Source organism: Anomaloglossus baeobatrachus, unplaced genomic scaffold (assembly GCF_048569485.1).
Source record: "Anomaloglossus baeobatrachus isolate aAnoBae1 unplaced genomic scaffold, aAnoBae1.hap1 Scaffold_4036, whole genome shotgun sequence".
NCBI lineage: Eukaryota > Metazoa > Chordata > Amphibia > Anura > Aromobatidae > Anomaloglossus > Anomaloglossus baeobatrachus.
The window spans coordinates 30812-47725 of NW_027443373.1; the positions used below are offsets into that span (position 1 = coordinate 30812).

General features: G+C 46.3%; 11 non-coding genes across 11 annotated transcripts; all 11 read left to right on the forward strand.

The window, feature by feature from the left end:
• Positions 1 to 429: 429 nt before the first annotated feature.
• On the forward strand, positions 430 to 620 carry LOC142276805 (U2 spliceosomal RNA). The gene has a single exon (XR_012740204.1). It is a non-coding gene; the product is annotated as a U2 spliceosomal RNA (small nuclear RNA).
• Positions 621 to 2007: 1387 nt separating this feature from the next.
• Positions 2008 to 2198, forward strand: LOC142276806 (U2 spliceosomal RNA). Its single transcript, XR_012740205.1, has one exon. It is a non-coding gene; the product is annotated as a U2 spliceosomal RNA (small nuclear RNA).
• Positions 2199 to 3585: 1387 nt separating this feature from the next.
• On the forward strand, positions 3586 to 3776 carry LOC142276807 (U2 spliceosomal RNA). The gene has a single exon (XR_012740206.1). It is a non-coding gene; the product is annotated as a U2 spliceosomal RNA (small nuclear RNA).
• Positions 3777 to 5163: 1387 nt separating this feature from the next.
• Positions 5164 to 5354, forward strand: LOC142276808 (U2 spliceosomal RNA). The gene has a single exon (XR_012740207.1). It is a non-coding gene; the product is annotated as a U2 spliceosomal RNA (small nuclear RNA).
• Positions 5355 to 6741: 1387 nt separating this feature from the next.
• On the forward strand, positions 6742 to 6932 carry LOC142276809 (U2 spliceosomal RNA). The gene has a single exon (XR_012740208.1). It is a non-coding gene; the product is annotated as a U2 spliceosomal RNA (small nuclear RNA).
• A 1387-nt stretch (positions 6933 to 8319) lies between these two features.
• Positions 8320 to 8510, forward strand: LOC142276810 (U2 spliceosomal RNA). Its single transcript, XR_012740209.1, has one exon. It is a non-coding gene; the product is annotated as a U2 spliceosomal RNA (small nuclear RNA).
• Positions 8511 to 9897: 1387 nt separating this feature from the next.
• Positions 9898 to 10088, forward strand: LOC142276811 (U2 spliceosomal RNA). Its single transcript, XR_012740210.1, has one exon. It is a non-coding gene; the product is annotated as a U2 spliceosomal RNA (small nuclear RNA).
• Positions 10089 to 11475: 1387 nt separating this feature from the next.
• On the forward strand, positions 11476 to 11666 carry LOC142276812 (U2 spliceosomal RNA). Its single transcript, XR_012740211.1, has one exon. It is a non-coding gene; the product is annotated as a U2 spliceosomal RNA (small nuclear RNA).
• A 1387-nt stretch (positions 11667 to 13053) lies between these two features.
• Positions 13054 to 13244, forward strand: LOC142276813 (U2 spliceosomal RNA). The gene has a single exon (XR_012740212.1). It is a non-coding gene; the product is annotated as a U2 spliceosomal RNA (small nuclear RNA).
• A 1386-nt stretch (positions 13245 to 14630) lies between these two features.
• On the forward strand, positions 14631 to 14821 carry LOC142276815 (U2 spliceosomal RNA). Its single transcript, XR_012740213.1, has one exon. It is a non-coding gene; the product is annotated as a U2 spliceosomal RNA (small nuclear RNA).
• Positions 14822 to 16209: 1388 nt separating this feature from the next.
• LOC142276817 (U2 spliceosomal RNA) lies at positions 16210 to 16400 on the forward strand. Its single transcript, XR_012740215.1, has one exon. It is a non-coding gene; the product is annotated as a U2 spliceosomal RNA (small nuclear RNA).
• The last annotated feature ends 514 nt before the right edge of the window (positions 16401 to 16914 follow it).

The following is a 16914-nucleotide window of genomic DNA, read 5'->3' on the forward strand; positions in this document are numbered from 1 at the left end:
GAGAAGGGAAGCGGGTGGTGAGAAAGGTACAGAGGGCAGGGTTTGGGGGCTGGGAAGGAAAGGGAAAAGATTAGGGTTTGGGGATGATGAAAGGGCTTTCTACGGGTAAGGATGGCAAAGGGTGGCAGTGACGGAAAGTCAGGCAACCTGTCCTGTCCGTCTTTTTGTATCGTGAATTGGAAAGACTGCAAGGGGGAGGGGAGTTGCTTGCGCCCTAAAGGAGGAGTTATTCAGATTCATTGCAGTGGGCGGCGGCTGCAAAACGCACCATTCTTCTTGTTTTGGCTCTGCAAAGCAGCCTTTTCAAGGGTTGGCTTGGGTGACAAAATGTCTTGTGTAGGCGTGGGTTTGTCTCCCTCTCGCTCTCTCTCCCTAAGATGTGTCCGGCATAGGCCAGGGTGCCACTCGAGGCCCAAACCAATTCTGGTTATCGCTTCTCGGCCTTTTGGCTAAGATCAAGTGTAGTATCTGTTCTTATCAGTTTAATATCTGATACGTCCCCTATCTGGGGACCATATATTAAATGGATTTTTAGAACAGGGAGATGGAAAAAGAGCTTGCTCTGTCCACTCCACGCATTGACCTGGTATTGCAGTACCTCCAGGAACGGTGCACCCCTTCTTAACCCAGTTTCCAAAAGCAGAACTCAATTCACCTGATTCATATTAGCCCGATTTAATGAATTGGAAGAAAGCATACGTCTTCATATGCACCTCAATTTGGCCCATTCACTTTTCACACTTCCTCCTTTTGTTTTTTATCTTTCACACTTTTGACTTTCTTTATTCATCCAAATAGCAAACTCATCACCACTCAACCTGACCAACTCGGCTATGTCCCCGTGCTGCAGTTCTCTGTCTTATCTAGATCATTTGCAATTGAATGGAATAGATCCCTTTTGGACAAAGTGGATTCACCTGCTGCTGCAGTGACCACAGGTGTGATAACATCTAGAATTGGCATCTGGTGCGATCTCTCCGCTTCCACTCCAAAGAAAGTTACCTGTTTATTCCTATCATGCATTGGTTTTTGGGGTTTTCTTTGAGTAATGATGATCTCTTTAGTAGTCTGTTGGCGCCCTCTCCTGGAGGAATAGTTTGCTTGCTCTTGGACATTCTAAAAGAGAGGTCATGATAGACATTGAGCTTCTGAGCTCAATTGGGGAAAGTCATGGGTGATGAATGTTTGCAACCTACTGCGAAGCCTCATACCGCAATATAAGGAACGTCAAATACTAAGAAAGGGCGGCCTATGAAAGAATTACTACTTTCAATAAGTACACTTAAACGGCTAATTGGGAATAGAAAAACTGTAAAAAGCCCTCTGAGAAAGCCCCCCTCTAACCTTTGATAGTAAGCTTTTCTGTAGTCTGCCTGTTGATGTATTTTCCGTTTGAACTGTGCACAACATGAAGAGACGGAACACTGGCGGCTTGTCACAATGCCCCCCGATGACATCACAATAGCGCTGCTGCCTAGAAAACAAGCTGCGCAGAAGAAGTTGTTCTTTGGGTGGGAGGGTGGGCTAGTGGAAGGAGGGGGCAATCTCTTTTTTTCCCGGGTGGTAGGGGGATGACAGGAGAAGGGAAGCGGGTGGTGAGAAAGGTACAGAGGGCAGGGTTTGGGGGCTGGGAAGGAAAGGGAAAAGATTAGGGTTTGGGGATGATGAAAGGGCTTTCTACGGGTAAGGATGGCAAAGGGTGGCAGTGACGGAAAGTCAGGCAACCTGTCCTGTCCGTCTTTTTGTATCGTGAATTGGAAAGACTGCAAGGGGGAGGGGAGTTGCTTGCGCCCTAAAGGAGGAGTTATTCAGATTCATTGCAGTGGGCGGCGGCTGCAAAACGCACCATTCTTCTTGTTTTGGCTCTGCAAAGCAGCCTTTTCAAGGGTTGGCTTGGGTGACAAAATGTCTTGTGTAGGCGTGGGTTTGTCTCCCTCTCGCTCTCTCTCCCTAAGATGTGTCCGGCATAGGCCAGGGTGCCACTCGAGGCCCAAACCAATTCTGGTTATCGCTTCTCGGCCTTTTGGCTAAGATCAAGTGTAGTATCTGTTCTTATCAGTTTAATATCTGATACGTCCCCTATCTGGGGACCATATATTAAATGGATTTTTAGAACAGGGAGATGGAAAAAGAGCTTGCTCTGTCCACTCCACGCATTGACCTGGTATTGCAGTACCTCCAGGAACGGTGCACCCCTTCTTAACCCAGTTTCCAAAAGCAGAACTCAATTCACCTGATTCATATTAGCCCGATTTAATGAATTGGAAGAAAGCATACGTCTTCATATGCACCTCAATTTGGCCCATTCACTTTTCACACTTCCTCCTTTTGTTTTTTATCTTTCACACTTTTGACTTTCTTTATTCATCCAAATAGCAAACTCATCACCACTCAACCTGACCAACTCGGCTATGTCCCCGTGCTGCAGTTCTCTGTCTTATCTAGATCATTTGCAATTGAATGGAATAGATCCCTTTTGGACAAAGTGGATTCACCTGCTGCTGCAGTGACCACAGGTGTGATAACATCTAGAATTGGCATCTGGTGCGATCTCTCCGCTTCCACTCCAAAGAAAGTTACCTGTTTATTCCTATCATGCATTGGTTTTTGGGGTTTTCTTTGAGTAATGATGATCTCTTTAGTAGTCTGTTGGCGCCCTCTCCTGGAGGAATAGTTTGCTTGCTCTTGGACATTCTAAAAGAGAGGTCATGATAGACATTGAGCTTCTGAGCTCAATTGGGGAAAGTCATGGGTGATGAATGTTTGCAACCTACTGCGAAGCCTCATACCGCAATATAAGGAACGTCAAATACTAAGAAAGGGCGGCCTATGAAAGAATTACTACTTTCAATAAGTACACTTAAACGGCTAATTGGGAATAGAAAAACTGTAAAAAGCCCTCTGAGAAAGCCCCCCTCTAACCTTTGATAGTAAGCTTTTCTGTAGTCTGCCTGTTGATGTATTTTCCGTTTGAACTGTGCACAACATGAAGAGACGGAACACTGGCGGCTTGTCACAATGCCCCCCGATGACATCACAATAGCGCTGCTGCCTAGAAAACAAGCTGCGCAGAAGAAGTTGTTCTTTGGGTGGGAGGGTGGGCTAGTGGAAGGAGGGGGCAATCTCTTTTTTTCCCGGGTGGTAGGGGGATGACAGGAGAAGGGAAGCGGGTGGTGAGAAAGGTACAGAGGGCAGGGTTTGGGGGCTGGGAAGGAAAGGGAAAAGATTAGGGTTTGGGGATGATGAAAGGGCTTTCTACGGGTAAGGATGGCAAAGGGTGGCAGTGACGGAAAGTCAGGCAACCTGTCCTGTCCGTCTTTTTGTATCGTGAATTGGAAAGACTGCAAGGGGGAGGGGAGTTGCTTGCGCCCTAAAGGAGGAGTTATTCAGATTCATTGCAGTGGGCGGCGGCTGCAAAACGCACCATTCTTCTTGTTTTGGCTCTGCAAAGCAGCCTTTTCAAGGGTTGGCTTGGGTGACAAAATGTCTTGTGTAGGCGTGGGTTTGTCTCCCTCTCGCTCTCTCTCCCTAAGATGTGTCCGGCATAGGCCAGGGTGCCACTCGAGGCCCAAACCAATTCTGGTTATCGCTTCTCGGCCTTTTGGCTAAGATCAAGTGTAGTATCTGTTCTTATCAGTTTAATATCTGATACGTCCCCTATCTGGGGACCATATATTAAATGGATTTTTAGAACAGGGAGATGGAAAAAGAGCTTGCTCTGTCCACTCCACGCATTGACCTGGTATTGCAGTACCTCCAGGAACGGTGCACCCCTTCTTAACCCAGTTTCCAAAAGCAGAACTCAATTCACCTGATTCATATTAGCCCGATTTAATGAATTGGAAGAAAGCATACGTCTTCATATGCACCTCAATTTGGCCCATTCACTTTTCACACTTCCTCCTTTTGTTTTTTATCTTTCACACTTTTGACTTTCTTTATTCATCCAAATAGCAAACTCATCACCACTCAACCTGACCAACTCGGCTATGTCCCCGTGCTGCAGTTCTCTGTCTTATCTAGATCATTTGCAATTGAATGGAATAGATCCCTTTTGGACAAAGTGGATTCACCTGCTGCTGCAGTGACCACAGGTGTGATAACATCTAGAATTGGCATCTGGTGCGATCTCTCCGCTTCCACTCCAAAGAAAGTTACCTGTTTATTCCTATCATGCATTGGTTTTTGGGGTTTTCTTTGAGTAATGATGATCTCTTTAGTAGTCTGTTGGCGCCCTCTCCTGGAGGAATAGTTTGCTTGCTCTTGGACATTCTAAAAGAGAGGTCATGATAGACATTGAGCTTCTGAGCTCAATTGGGGAAAGTCATGGGTGATGAATGTTTGCAACCTACTGCGAAGCCTCATACCGCAATATAAGGAACGTCAAATACTAAGAAAGGGCGGCCTATGAAAGAATTACTACTTTCAATAAGTACACTTAAACGGCTAATTGGGAATAGAAAAACTGTAAAAAGCCCTCTGAGAAAGCCCCCCTCTAACCTTTGATAGTAAGCTTTTCTGTAGTCTGCCTGTTGATGTATTTTCCGTTTGAACTGTGCACAACATGAAGAGACGGAACACTGGCGGCTTGTCACAATGCCCCCCGATGACATCACAATAGCGCTGCTGCCTAGAAAACAAGCTGCGCAGAAGAAGTTGTTCTTTGGGTGGGAGGGTGGGCTAGTGGAAGGAGGGGGCAATCTCTTTTTTTCCCGGGTGGTAGGGGGATGACAGGAGAAGGGAAGCGGGTGGTGAGAAAGGTACAGAGGGCAGGGTTTGGGGGCTGGGAAGGAAAGGGAAAAGATTAGGGTTTGGGGATGATGAAAGGGCTTTCTACGGGTAAGGATGGCAAAGGGTGGCAGTGACGGAAAGTCAGGCAACCTGTCCTGTCCGTCTTTTTGTATCGTGAATTGGAAAGACTGCAAGGGGGAGGGGAGTTGCTTGCGCCCTAAAGGAGGAGTTATTCAGATTCATTGCAGTGGGCGGCGGCTGCAAAACGCACCATTCTTCTTGTTTTGGCTCTGCAAAGCAGCCTTTTCAAGGGTTGGCTTGGGTGACAAAATGTCTTGTGTAGGCGTGGGTTTGTCTCCCTCTCGCTCTCTCTCCCTAAGATGTGTCCGGCATAGGCCAGGGTGCCACTCGAGGCCCAAACCAATTCTGGTTATCGCTTCTCGGCCTTTTGGCTAAGATCAAGTGTAGTATCTGTTCTTATCAGTTTAATATCTGATACGTCCCCTATCTGGGGACCATATATTAAATGGATTTTTAGAACAGGGAGATGGAAAAAGAGCTTGCTCTGTCCACTCCACGCATTGACCTGGTATTGCAGTACCTCCAGGAACGGTGCACCCCTTCTTAACCCAGTTTCCAAAAGCAGAACTCAATTCACCTGATTCATATTAGCCCGATTTAATGAATTGGAAGAAAGCATACGTCTTCATATGCACCTCAATTTGGCCCATTCACTTTTCACACTTCCTCCTTTTGTTTTTTATCTTTCACACTTTTGACTTTCTTTATTCATCCAAATAGCAAACTCATCACCACTCAACCTGACCAACTCGGCTATGTCCCCGTGCTGCAGTTCTCTGTCTTATCTAGATCATTTGCAATTGAATGGAATAGATCCCTTTTGGACAAAGTGGATTCACCTGCTGCTGCAGTGACCACAGGTGTGATAACATCTAGAATTGGCATCTGGTGCGATCTCTCCGCTTCCACTCCAAAGAAAGTTACCTGTTTATTCCTATCATGCATTGGTTTTTGGGGTTTTCTTTGAGTAATGATGATCTCTTTAGTAGTCTGTTGGCGCCCTCTCCTGGAGGAATAGTTTGCTTGCTCTTGGACATTCTAAAAGAGAGGTCATGATAGACATTGAGCTTCTGAGCTCAATTGGGGAAAGTCATGGGTGATGAATGTTTGCAACCTACTGCGAAGCCTCATACCGCAATATAAGGAACGTCAAATACTAAGAAAGGGCGGCCTATGAAAGAATTACTACTTTCAATAAGTACACTTAAACGGCTAATTGGGAATAGAAAAACTGTAAAAAGCCCTCTGAGAAAGCCCCCCTCTAACCTTTGATAGTAAGCTTTTCTGTAGTCTGCCTGTTGATGTATTTTCCGTTTGAACTGTGCACAACATGAAGAGACGGAACACTGGCGGCTTGTCACAATGCCCCCCGATGACATCACAATAGCGCTGCTGCCTAGAAAACAAGCTGCGCAGAAGAAGTTGTTCTTTGGGTGGGAGGGTGGGCTAGTGGAAGGAGGGGGCAATCTCTTTTTTTCCCGGGTGGTAGGGGGATGACAGGAGAAGGGAAGCGGGTGGTGAGAAAGGTACAGAGGGCAGGGTTTGGGGGCTGGGAAGGAAAGGGAAAAGATTAGGGTTTGGGGATGATGAAAGGGCTTTCTACGGGTAAGGATGGCAAAGGGTGGCAGTGACGGAAAGTCAGGCAACCTGTCCTGTCCGTCTTTTTGTATCGTGAATTGGAAAGACTGCAAGGGGGAGGGGAGTTGCTTGCGCCCTAAAGGAGGAGTTATTCAGATTCATTGCAGTGGGCGGCGGCTGCAAAACGCACCATTCTTCTTGTTTTGGCTCTGCAAAGCAGCCTTTTCAAGGGTTGGCTTGGGTGACAAAATGTCTTGTGTAGGCGTGGGTTTGTCTCCCTCTCGCTCTCTCTCCCTAAGATGTGTCCGGCATAGGCCAGGGTGCCACTCGAGGCCCAAACCAATTCTGGTTATCGCTTCTCGGCCTTTTGGCTAAGATCAAGTGTAGTATCTGTTCTTATCAGTTTAATATCTGATACGTCCCCTATCTGGGGACCATATATTAAATGGATTTTTAGAACAGGGAGATGGAAAAAGAGCTTGCTCTGTCCACTCCACGCATTGACCTGGTATTGCAGTACCTCCAGGAACGGTGCACCCCTTCTTAACCCAGTTTCCAAAAGCAGAACTCAATTCACCTGATTCATATTAGCCCGATTTAATGAATTGGAAGAAAGCATACGTCTTCATATGCACCTCAATTTGGCCCATTCACTTTTCACACTTCCTCCTTTTGTTTTTTATCTTTCACACTTTTGACTTTCTTTATTCATCCAAATAGCAAACTCATCACCACTCAACCTGACCAACTCGGCTATGTCCCCGTGCTGCAGTTCTCTGTCTTATCTAGATCATTTGCAATTGAATGGAATAGATCCCTTTTGGACAAAGTGGATTCACCTGCTGCTGCAGTGACCACAGGTGTGATAACATCTAGAATTGGCATCTGGTGCGATCTCTCCGCTTCCACTCCAAAGAAAGTTACCTGTTTATTCCTATCATGCATTGGTTTTTGGGGTTTTCTTTGAGTAATGATGATCTCTTTAGTAGTCTGTTGGCGCCCTCTCCTGGAGGAATAGTTTGCTTGCTCTTGGACATTCTAAAAGAGAGGTCATGATAGACATTGAGCTTCTGAGCTCAATTGGGGAAAGTCATGGGTGATGAATGTTTGCAACCTACTGCGAAGCCTCATACCGCAATATAAGGAACGTCAAATACTAAGAAAGGGCGGCCTATGAAAGAATTACTACTTTCAATAAGTACACTTAAACGGCTAATTGGGAATAGAAAAACTGTAAAAAGCCCTCTGAGAAAGCCCCCCTCTAACCTTTGATAGTAAGCTTTTCTGTAGTCTGCCTGTTGATGTATTTTCCGTTTGAACTGTGCACAACATGAAGAGACGGAACACTGGCGGCTTGTCACAATGCCCCCCGATGACATCACAATAGCGCTGCTGCCTAGAAAACAAGCTGCGCAGAAGAAGTTGTTCTTTGGGTGGGAGGGTGGGCTAGTGGAAGGAGGGGGCAATCTCTTTTTTTCCCGGGTGGTAGGGGGATGACAGGAGAAGGGAAGCGGGTGGTGAGAAAGGTACAGAGGGCAGGGTTTGGGGGCTGGGAAGGAAAGGGAAAAGATTAGGGTTTGGGGATGATGAAAGGGCTTTCTACGGGTAAGGATGGCAAAGGGTGGCAGTGACGGAAAGTCAGGCAACCTGTCCTGTCCGTCTTTTTGTATCGTGAATTGGAAAGACTGCAAGGGGGAGGGGAGTTGCTTGCGCCCTAAAGGAGGAGTTATTCAGATTCATTGCAGTGGGCGGCGGCTGCAAAACGCACCATTCTTCTTGTTTTGGCTCTGCAAAGCAGCCTTTTCAAGGGTTGGCTTGGGTGACAAAATGTCTTGTGTAGGCGTGGGTTTGTCTCCCTCTCGCTCTCTCTCCCTAAGATGTGTCCGGCATAGGCCAGGGTGCCACTCGAGGCCCAAACCAATTCTGGTTATCGCTTCTCGGCCTTTTGGCTAAGATCAAGTGTAGTATCTGTTCTTATCAGTTTAATATCTGATACGTCCCCTATCTGGGGACCATATATTAAATGGATTTTTAGAACAGGGAGATGGAAAAAGAGCTTGCTCTGTCCACTCCACGCATTGACCTGGTATTGCAGTACCTCCAGGAACGGTGCACCCCTTCTTAACCCAGTTTCCAAAAGCAGAACTCAATTCACCTGATTCATATTAGCCCGATTTAATGAATTGGAAGAAAGCATACGTCTTCATATGCACCTCAATTTGGCCCATTCACTTTTCACACTTCCTCCTTTTGTTTTTTATCTTTCACACTTTTGACTTTCTTTATTCATCCAAATAGCAAACTCATCACCACTCAACCTGACCAACTCGGCTATGTCCCCGTGCTGCAGTTCTCTGTCTTATCTAGATCATTTGCAATTGAATGGAATAGATCCCTTTTGGACAAAGTGGATTCACCTGCTGCTGCAGTGACCACAGGTGTGATAACATCTAGAATTGGCATCTGGTGCGATCTCTCCGCTTCCACTCCAAAGAAAGTTACCTGTTTATTCCTATCATGCATTGGTTTTTGGGGTTTTCTTTGAGTAATGATGATCTCTTTAGTAGTCTGTTGGCGCCCTCTCCTGGAGGAATAGTTTGCTTGCTCTTGGACATTCTAAAAGAGAGGTCATGATAGACATTGAGCTTCTGAGCTCAATTGGGGAAAGTCATGGGTGATGAATGTTTGCAACCTACTGCGAAGCCTCATACCGCAATATAAGGAACGTCAAATACTAAGAAAGGGCGGCCTATGAAAGAATTACTACTTTCAATAAGTACACTTAAACGGCTAATTGGGAATAGAAAAACTGTAAAAAGCCCTCTGAGAAAGCCCCCCTCTAACCTTTGATAGTAAGCTTTTCTGTAGTCTGCCTGTTGATGTATTTTCCGTTTGAACTGTGCACAACATGAAGAGACGGAACACTGGCGGCTTGTCACAATGCCCCCCGATGACATCACAATAGCGCTGCTGCCTAGAAAACAAGCTGCGCAGAAGAAGTTGTTCTTTGGGTGGGAGGGTGGGCTAGTGGAAGGAGGGGGCAATCTCTTTTTTTCCCGGGTGGTAGGGGGATGACAGGAGAAGGGAAGCGGGTGGTGAGAAAGGTACAGAGGGCAGGGTTTGGGGGCTGGGAAGGAAAGGGAAAAGATTAGGGTTTGGGGATGATGAAAGGGCTTTCTACGGGTAAGGATGGCAAAGGGTGGCAGTGACGGAAAGTCAGGCAACCTGTCCTGTCCGTCTTTTTGTATCGTGAATTGGAAAGACTGCAAGGGGGAGGGGAGTTGCTTGCGCCCTAAAGGAGGAGTTATTCAGATTCATTGCAGTGGGCGGCGGCTGCAAAACGCACCATTCTTCTTGTTTTGGCTCTGCAAAGCAGCCTTTTCAAGGGTTGGCTTGGGTGACAAAATGTCTTGTGTAGGCGTGGGTTTGTCTCCCTCTCGCTCTCTCTCCCTAAGATGTGTCCGGCATAGGCCAGGGTGCCACTCGAGGCCCAAACCAATTCTGGTTATCGCTTCTCGGCCTTTTGGCTAAGATCAAGTGTAGTATCTGTTCTTATCAGTTTAATATCTGATACGTCCCCTATCTGGGGACCATATATTAAATGGATTTTTAGAACAGGGAGATGGAAAAAGAGCTTGCTCTGTCCACTCCACGCATTGACCTGGTATTGCAGTACCTCCAGGAACGGTGCACCCCTTCTTAACCCAGTTTCCAAAAGCAGAACTCAATTCACCTGATTCATATTAGCCCGATTTAATGAATTGGAAGAAAGCATACGTCTTCATATGCACCTCAATTTGGCCCATTCACTTTTCACACTTCCTCCTTTTGTTTTTTATCTTTCACACTTTTGACTTTCTTTATTCATCCAAATAGCAAACTCATCACCACTCAACCTGACCAACTCGGCTATGTCCCCGTGCTGCAGTTCTCTGTCTTATCTAGATCATTTGCAATTGAATGGAATAGATCCCTTTTGGACAAAGTGGATTCACCTGCTGCTGCAGTGACCACAGGTGTGATAACATCTAGAATTGGCATCTGGTGCGATCTCTCCGCTTCCACTCCAAAGAAAGTTACCTGTTTATTCCTATCATGCATTGGTTTTTGGGGTTTTCTTTGAGTAATGATGATCTCTTTAGTAGTCTGTTGGCGCCCTCTCCTGGAGGAATAGTTTGCTTGCTCTTGGACATTCTAAAAGAGAGGTCATGATAGACATTGAGCTTCTGAGCTCAATTGGGGAAAGTCATGGGTGATGAATGTTTGCAACCTACTGCGAAGCCTCATACCGCAATATAAGGAACGTCAAATACTAAGAAAGGGCGGCCTATGAAAGAATTACTACTTTCAATAAGTACACTTAAACGGCTAATTGGGAATAGAAAAACTGTAAAAAGCCCTCTGAGAAAGCCCCCCTCTAACCTTTGATAGTAAGCTTTTCTGTAGTCTGCCTGTTGATGTATTTTCCGTTTGAACTGTGCACAACATGAAGAGACGGAACACTGGCGGCTTGTCACAATGCCCCCCGATGACATCACAATAGCGCTGCTGCCTAGAAAACAAGCTGCGCAGAAGAAGTTGTTCTTTGGGTGGGAGGGTGGGCTAGTGGAAGGAGGGGGCAATCTCTTTTTTTCCCGGGTGGTAGGGGGATGACAGGAGAAGGGAAGCGGGTGGTGAGAAAGGTACAGAGGGCAGGGTTTGGGGGCTGGGAAGGAAAGGGAAAAGATTAGGGTTTGGGGATGATGAAAGGGCTTTCTACGGGTAAGGATGGCAAAGGGTGGCAGTGACGGAAAGTCAGGCAACCTGTCCTGTCCGTCTTTTTGTATCGTGAATTGGAAAGACTGCAAGGGGGAGGGGAGTTGCTTGCGCCCTAAAGGAGGAGTTATTCAGATTCATTGCAGTGGGCGGCGGCTGCAAAACGCACCATTCTTCTTGTTTTGGCTCTGCAAAGCAGCCTTTTCAAGGGTTGGCTTGGGTGACAAAATGTCTTGTGTAGGCGTGGGTTTGTCTCCCTCTCGCTCTCTCTCCCTAAGATGTGTCCGGCATAGGCCAGGGTGCCACTCGAGGCCCAAACCAATTCTGGTTATCGCTTCTCGGCCTTTTGGCTAAGATCAAGTGTAGTATCTGTTCTTATCAGTTTAATATCTGATACGTCCCCTATCTGGGGACCATATATTAAATGGATTTTTAGAACAGGGAGATGGAAAAAGAGCTTGCTCTGTCCACTCCACGCATTGACCTGGTATTGCAGTACCTCCAGGAACGGTGCACCCCTTCTTAACCCAGTTTCCAAAAGCAGAACTCAATTCACCTGATTCATATTAGCCCGATTTAATGAATTGGAAGAAAGCATACGTCTTCATATGCACCTCAATTTGGCCCATTCACTTTTCACACTTCCTCCTTTTGTTTTTTATCTTTCACACTTTTGACTTTCTTTATTCATCCAAATAGCAAACTCATCACCACTCAACCTGACCAACTCGGCTATGTCCCCGTGCTGCAGTTCTCTGTCTTATCTAGATCATTTGCAATTGAATGGAATAGATCCCTTTTGGACAAAGTGGATTCACCTGCTGCTGCAGTGACCACAGGTGTGATAACATCTAGAATTGGCATCTGGTGCGATCTCTCCGCTTCCACTCCAAAGAAAGTTACCTGTTTATTCCTATCATGCATTGGTTTTTGGGGTTTTCTTTGAGTAATGATGATCTCTTTAGTAGTCTGTTGGCGCCCTCTCCTGGAGGAATAGTTTGCTTGCTCTTGGACATTCTAAAAGAGAGGTCATGATAGACATTGAGCTTCTGAGCTCAATTGGGGAAAGTCATGGGTGATGAATGTTTGCAACCTACTGCGAAGCCTCATACCGCAATATAAGGAACGTCAAATACTAAGAAAGGGCGGCCTATGAAAGAATTACTACTTTCAATAAGTACACTTAAACGGCTAATTGGGAATAGAAAAACTGTAAAAAGCCCTCTGAGAAAGCCCCCCTCTAACCTTTGATAGTAAGCTTTTCTGTAGTCTGCCTGTTGATGTATTTTCCGTTTGAACTGTGCACAACATGAAGAGACGGAACACTGGCGGCTTGTCACAATGCCCCCCGATGACATCACAATAGCGCTGCTGCCTAGAAAACAAGCTGCGCAGAAGAAGTTGTTCTTTGGGTGGGAGGGTGGGCTAGTGGAAGGAGGGGGCAATCTCTTTTTTTCCCGGGTGGTAGGGGGATGACAGGAGAAGGGAAGCGGGTGGTGAGAAAGGTACAGAGGGCAGGGTTTGGGGGCTGGGAAGGAAAGGGAAAAGATTAGGGTTTGGGGATGATGAAAGGGCTTTCTACGGGTAAGGATGGCAAAGGGTGGCAGTGACGGAAAGTCAGGCAACCTGTCCTGTCCGTCTTTTTGTATCGTGAATTGGAAAGACTGCAAGGGGGAGGGGAGTTGCTTGCGCCCTAAAGGAGGAGTTATTCAGATTCATTGCAGTGGGCGGCGGCTGCAAAACGCACCATTCTTCTTGTTTTGGCTCTGCAAAGCAGCCTTTTCAAGGGTTGGCTTGGGTGACAAAATGTCTTGTGTAGGCGTGGGTTTGTCTCCCTCTCGCTCTCTCTCCCTAAGATGTGTCCGGCATAGGCCAGGGTGCCACTCGAGGCCCAAACCAATTCTGGTTATCGCTTCTCGGCCTTTTGGCTAAGATCAAGTGTAGTATCTGTTCTTATCAGTTTAATATCTGATACGTCCCCTATCTGGGGACCATATATTAAATGGATTTTTAGAACAGGGAGATGGAAAAAGAGCTTGCTCTGTCCACTCCACGCATTGACCTGGTATTGCAGTACCTCCAGGAACGGTGCACCCCTTCTTAACCCAGTTTCCAAAAGCAGAACTCAATTCACCTGATTCATATTAGCCCGATTTAATGAATTGGAAGAAAGCATACGTCTTCATATGCACCTCAATTTGGCCCATTCACTTTTCACACTTCCTCCTTTTGTTTTTTATCTTTCACACTTTTGACTTTCTTTATTCATCCAAATAGCAAACTCATCACCACTCAACCTGACCAACTCGGCTATGTCCCCGTGCTGCAGTTCTCTGTCTTATCTAGATCATTTGCAATTGAATGGAATAGATCCCTTTTGGACAAAGTGGATTCACCTGCTGCTGCAGTGACCACAGGTGTGATAACATCTAGAATTGGCATCTGGTGCGATCTCTCCGCTTCCACTCCAAAGAAAGTTACCTGTTTATTCCTATCATGCATTGGTTTTTGGGGTTTTCTTTGAGTAATGATGATCTCTTTAGTAGTCTGTTGGCGCCCTCTCCTGGAGGAATAGTTTGCTTGCTCTTGGACATTCTAAAAGAGAGGTCATGATAGACATTGAGCTTCTGAGCTCAATTGGGGAAAGTCATGGGTGATGAATGTTTGCAACCTACTGCGAAGCCTCATACCGCAATATAAGGAACGTCAAATACTAAGAAAGGGCGGCCTATGAAAGAATTACTACTTTCAATAAGTACACTTAAACGGCTAATTGGGAATAGAAAAACTGTAAAAAGCCCTCTGAGAAAGCCCCCCTCTAACCTTTGATAGTAAGCTTTTCTGTAGTCTGCCTGTTGATGTATTTTCCGTTTGAACTGTGCACAACATGAAGAGACGGAACACTGGCGGCTTGTCACAATGCCCCCCGATGACATCACAATAGCGCTGCTGCCTAGAAAACAAGCTGCGCAGAAGAAGTTGTTCTTTGGGTGGGAGGGTGGGCTAGTGGAAGGAGGGGGCAATCTCTTTTTTCCCGGGTGGTAGGGGGATGACAGGAGAAGGGAAGCGGGTGGTGAGAAAGGTACAGAGGGCAGGGTTTGGGGGCTGGGAAGGAAAGGGAAAAGATTAGGGTTTGGGGATGATGAAAGGGCTTTCTACGGGTAAGGATGGCAAAGGGTGGCAGTGACGGAAAGTCAGGCAACCTGTCCTGTCCGTCTTTTTGTATCGTGAATTGGAAAGACTGCAAGGGGGAGGGGAGTTGCTTGCGCCCTAAAGGAGGAGTTATTCAGATTCATTGCAGTGGGCGGCGGCTGCAAAACGCACCATTCTTCTTGTTTTGGCTCTGCAAAGCAGCCTTTTCAAGGGTTGGCTTGGGTGACAAAATGTCTTGTGTAGGCGTGGGTTTGTCTCCCTCTCGCTCTCTCTCCCTAAGATGTGTCCGGCATAGGCCAGGGTGCCACTCGAGGCCCAAACCAATTCTGGTTATCGCTTCTCGGCCTTTTGGCTAAGATCAAGTGTAGTATCTGTTCTTATCAGTTTAATATCTGATACGTCCCCTATCTGGGGACCATATATTAAATGGATTTTTAGAACAGGGAGATGGAAAAAGAGCTTGCTCTGTCCACTCCACGCATTGACCTGGTATTGCAGTACCTCCAGGAACGGTGCACCCCTTCTTAACCCAGTTTCCAAAAGCAGAACTCAATTCACCTGATTCATATTAGCCCGATTTAATGAATTGGAAGAAAGCATACGTCTTCATATGCACCTCAATTTGGCCCATTCACTTTTCACACTTCCTCCTTTTGTTTTTTATCTTTCACACTTTTGACTTTCTTTATTCATCCAAATAGCAAACTCATCACCACTCAACCTGACCAACTCGGCTATGTCCCCGTGCTGCAGTTCTCTGTCTTATCTAGATCATTTGCAATTGAATGGAATAGATCCCTTTTGGACAAAGTGGATTCACCTGCTGCTGCAGTGACCACAGGTGTGATAACATCTAGAATTGGCATCTGGTGCGATCTCTCCGCTTCCACTCCAAAGAAAGTTACCTGTTTATTCCTATCATGCATTGGTTTTTGGGGTTTTTCTTTGAGTAATGATGATCTCTTTAGTAGTCTGTTGGCGCCCTCTCCTGGAGGAATAGTTTGCTTGCTCTTGGACATTCTAAAAGAGAGGTCATGATAGACATTGAGCTTCTGAGCTCAATTGGGGAAAGTCATGGGTGATGAATGTTTGCAACCTACTGCGAAGCCTCATACCGCAATATAAGGAACGTCAAATACTAAGAAAGGGCGGCCTATGAAAGAATTACTACTTTCAATAAGTACACTTAAACGGCTAATTGGGAATAGAAAAACTGTAAAAAGCCCTCTGAGAAAGCCCCCCTCTAACCTTTGATAGTAAGCTTTTCTGTAGTCTGCCTGTTGATGTATTTTCCGTTTGAACTGTGCACAACATGAAGAGACGGAACACTGGCGGCTTGTCACAATGCCCCCCGATGACATCACAATAGCGCTGCTGCCTAGAAAACAAGCTGCGCAGAAGAAGTTGTTCTTTGGGTGGGAGGGTGGGCTAGTGGAAGGAGGGGGCAATCTCTTTTTTTCCCGGGTGGTAGGGGGATGACAGGAGAAGGGAAGCGGGTGGTGAGAAAGGTACAGAGGGCAGGGTTTGGGGGCTGGGAAGGAAAGGGAAAAGATTAGGGTTTGGGGATGATGAAAGGGCTTTCTACGGGTAAGGATGGCAAAGGGTGGCAGTGACGGAAAGTCAGGCAACCTGTCCTGTCCGTCTTTTTGTATCGTGAATTGGAAAGACTGCAAGGGGGAGGGGAGTTGCTTGCGCCCTAAAGGAGGAGTTATTCAGATTCATTGCAGTGGGCGGCGGCTGCAAAACGCACCATTCTTCTTGTTTTGGCTCTGCAAAGCAGCCTTTTCAAGGGTTGGCTTGGGTGACAAAATGTCTTGTGTAGGCGTGGGTTTGTCTCCCTCTCGCTCTCTCTCCCTAAGATGTGTCCGGCATAGGCCAGGGTGCCACTCGAGGCCCAAACCAATTCTGGTTATCGCTTCTCGGCCTTTTGGCTAAGATCAAGTGTAGTATCTGTTCTTATCAGTTTAATATCTGATACGTCCCCTATCTGGGGACCATATATTAAATGGATTTTTAGAACAGGGAGATGGAAAAAGAGCTTGCTCTGTCCACTCCACGCATTGACCTGGTATTGCAGTACCTCCAGGAACGGTGCACCCCTTCTTAACCCAGTTTCCAAAGCAGAACTCAATTCACCTGATTCATATTAGCCCGATTTAATGAATTGGAAGAAAGCATACGTCTTCATATGCACCTCAATTTGGCCCATTCACTTTTCACACTTCCTCCTTTTGTTTTTTATCTTTCACACTTTTGACTTTCTTTATTCATCCAAATAGCAAACTCATCACCACTCAACCTGACCAACTCGGCTATGTCCCCGTGCTGCAGTTCTCTGTCTTATCTAGATCATTTGCAATTGAATGGAATAGATCCCTTTTGGACAAAGTGGATTCACCTGCTGCTGCAGTGACCACAGGTGTGATAACATCTAGAATTGGCATCTGGTGCGATCTCTCCGCTTCCACTCCAAAGAAAGTTACCTGTTTATTCCTATCATGCATTGGTTTTTGGGGTTTTCTTTGAGTAATGATGATCTCTTTAGTAGTCTGTTGGCGCCCTCTCCTGGAGGAATAGTTTGCTTGCTCTTGGACATTCTAAAAGAGAGGTCATGAT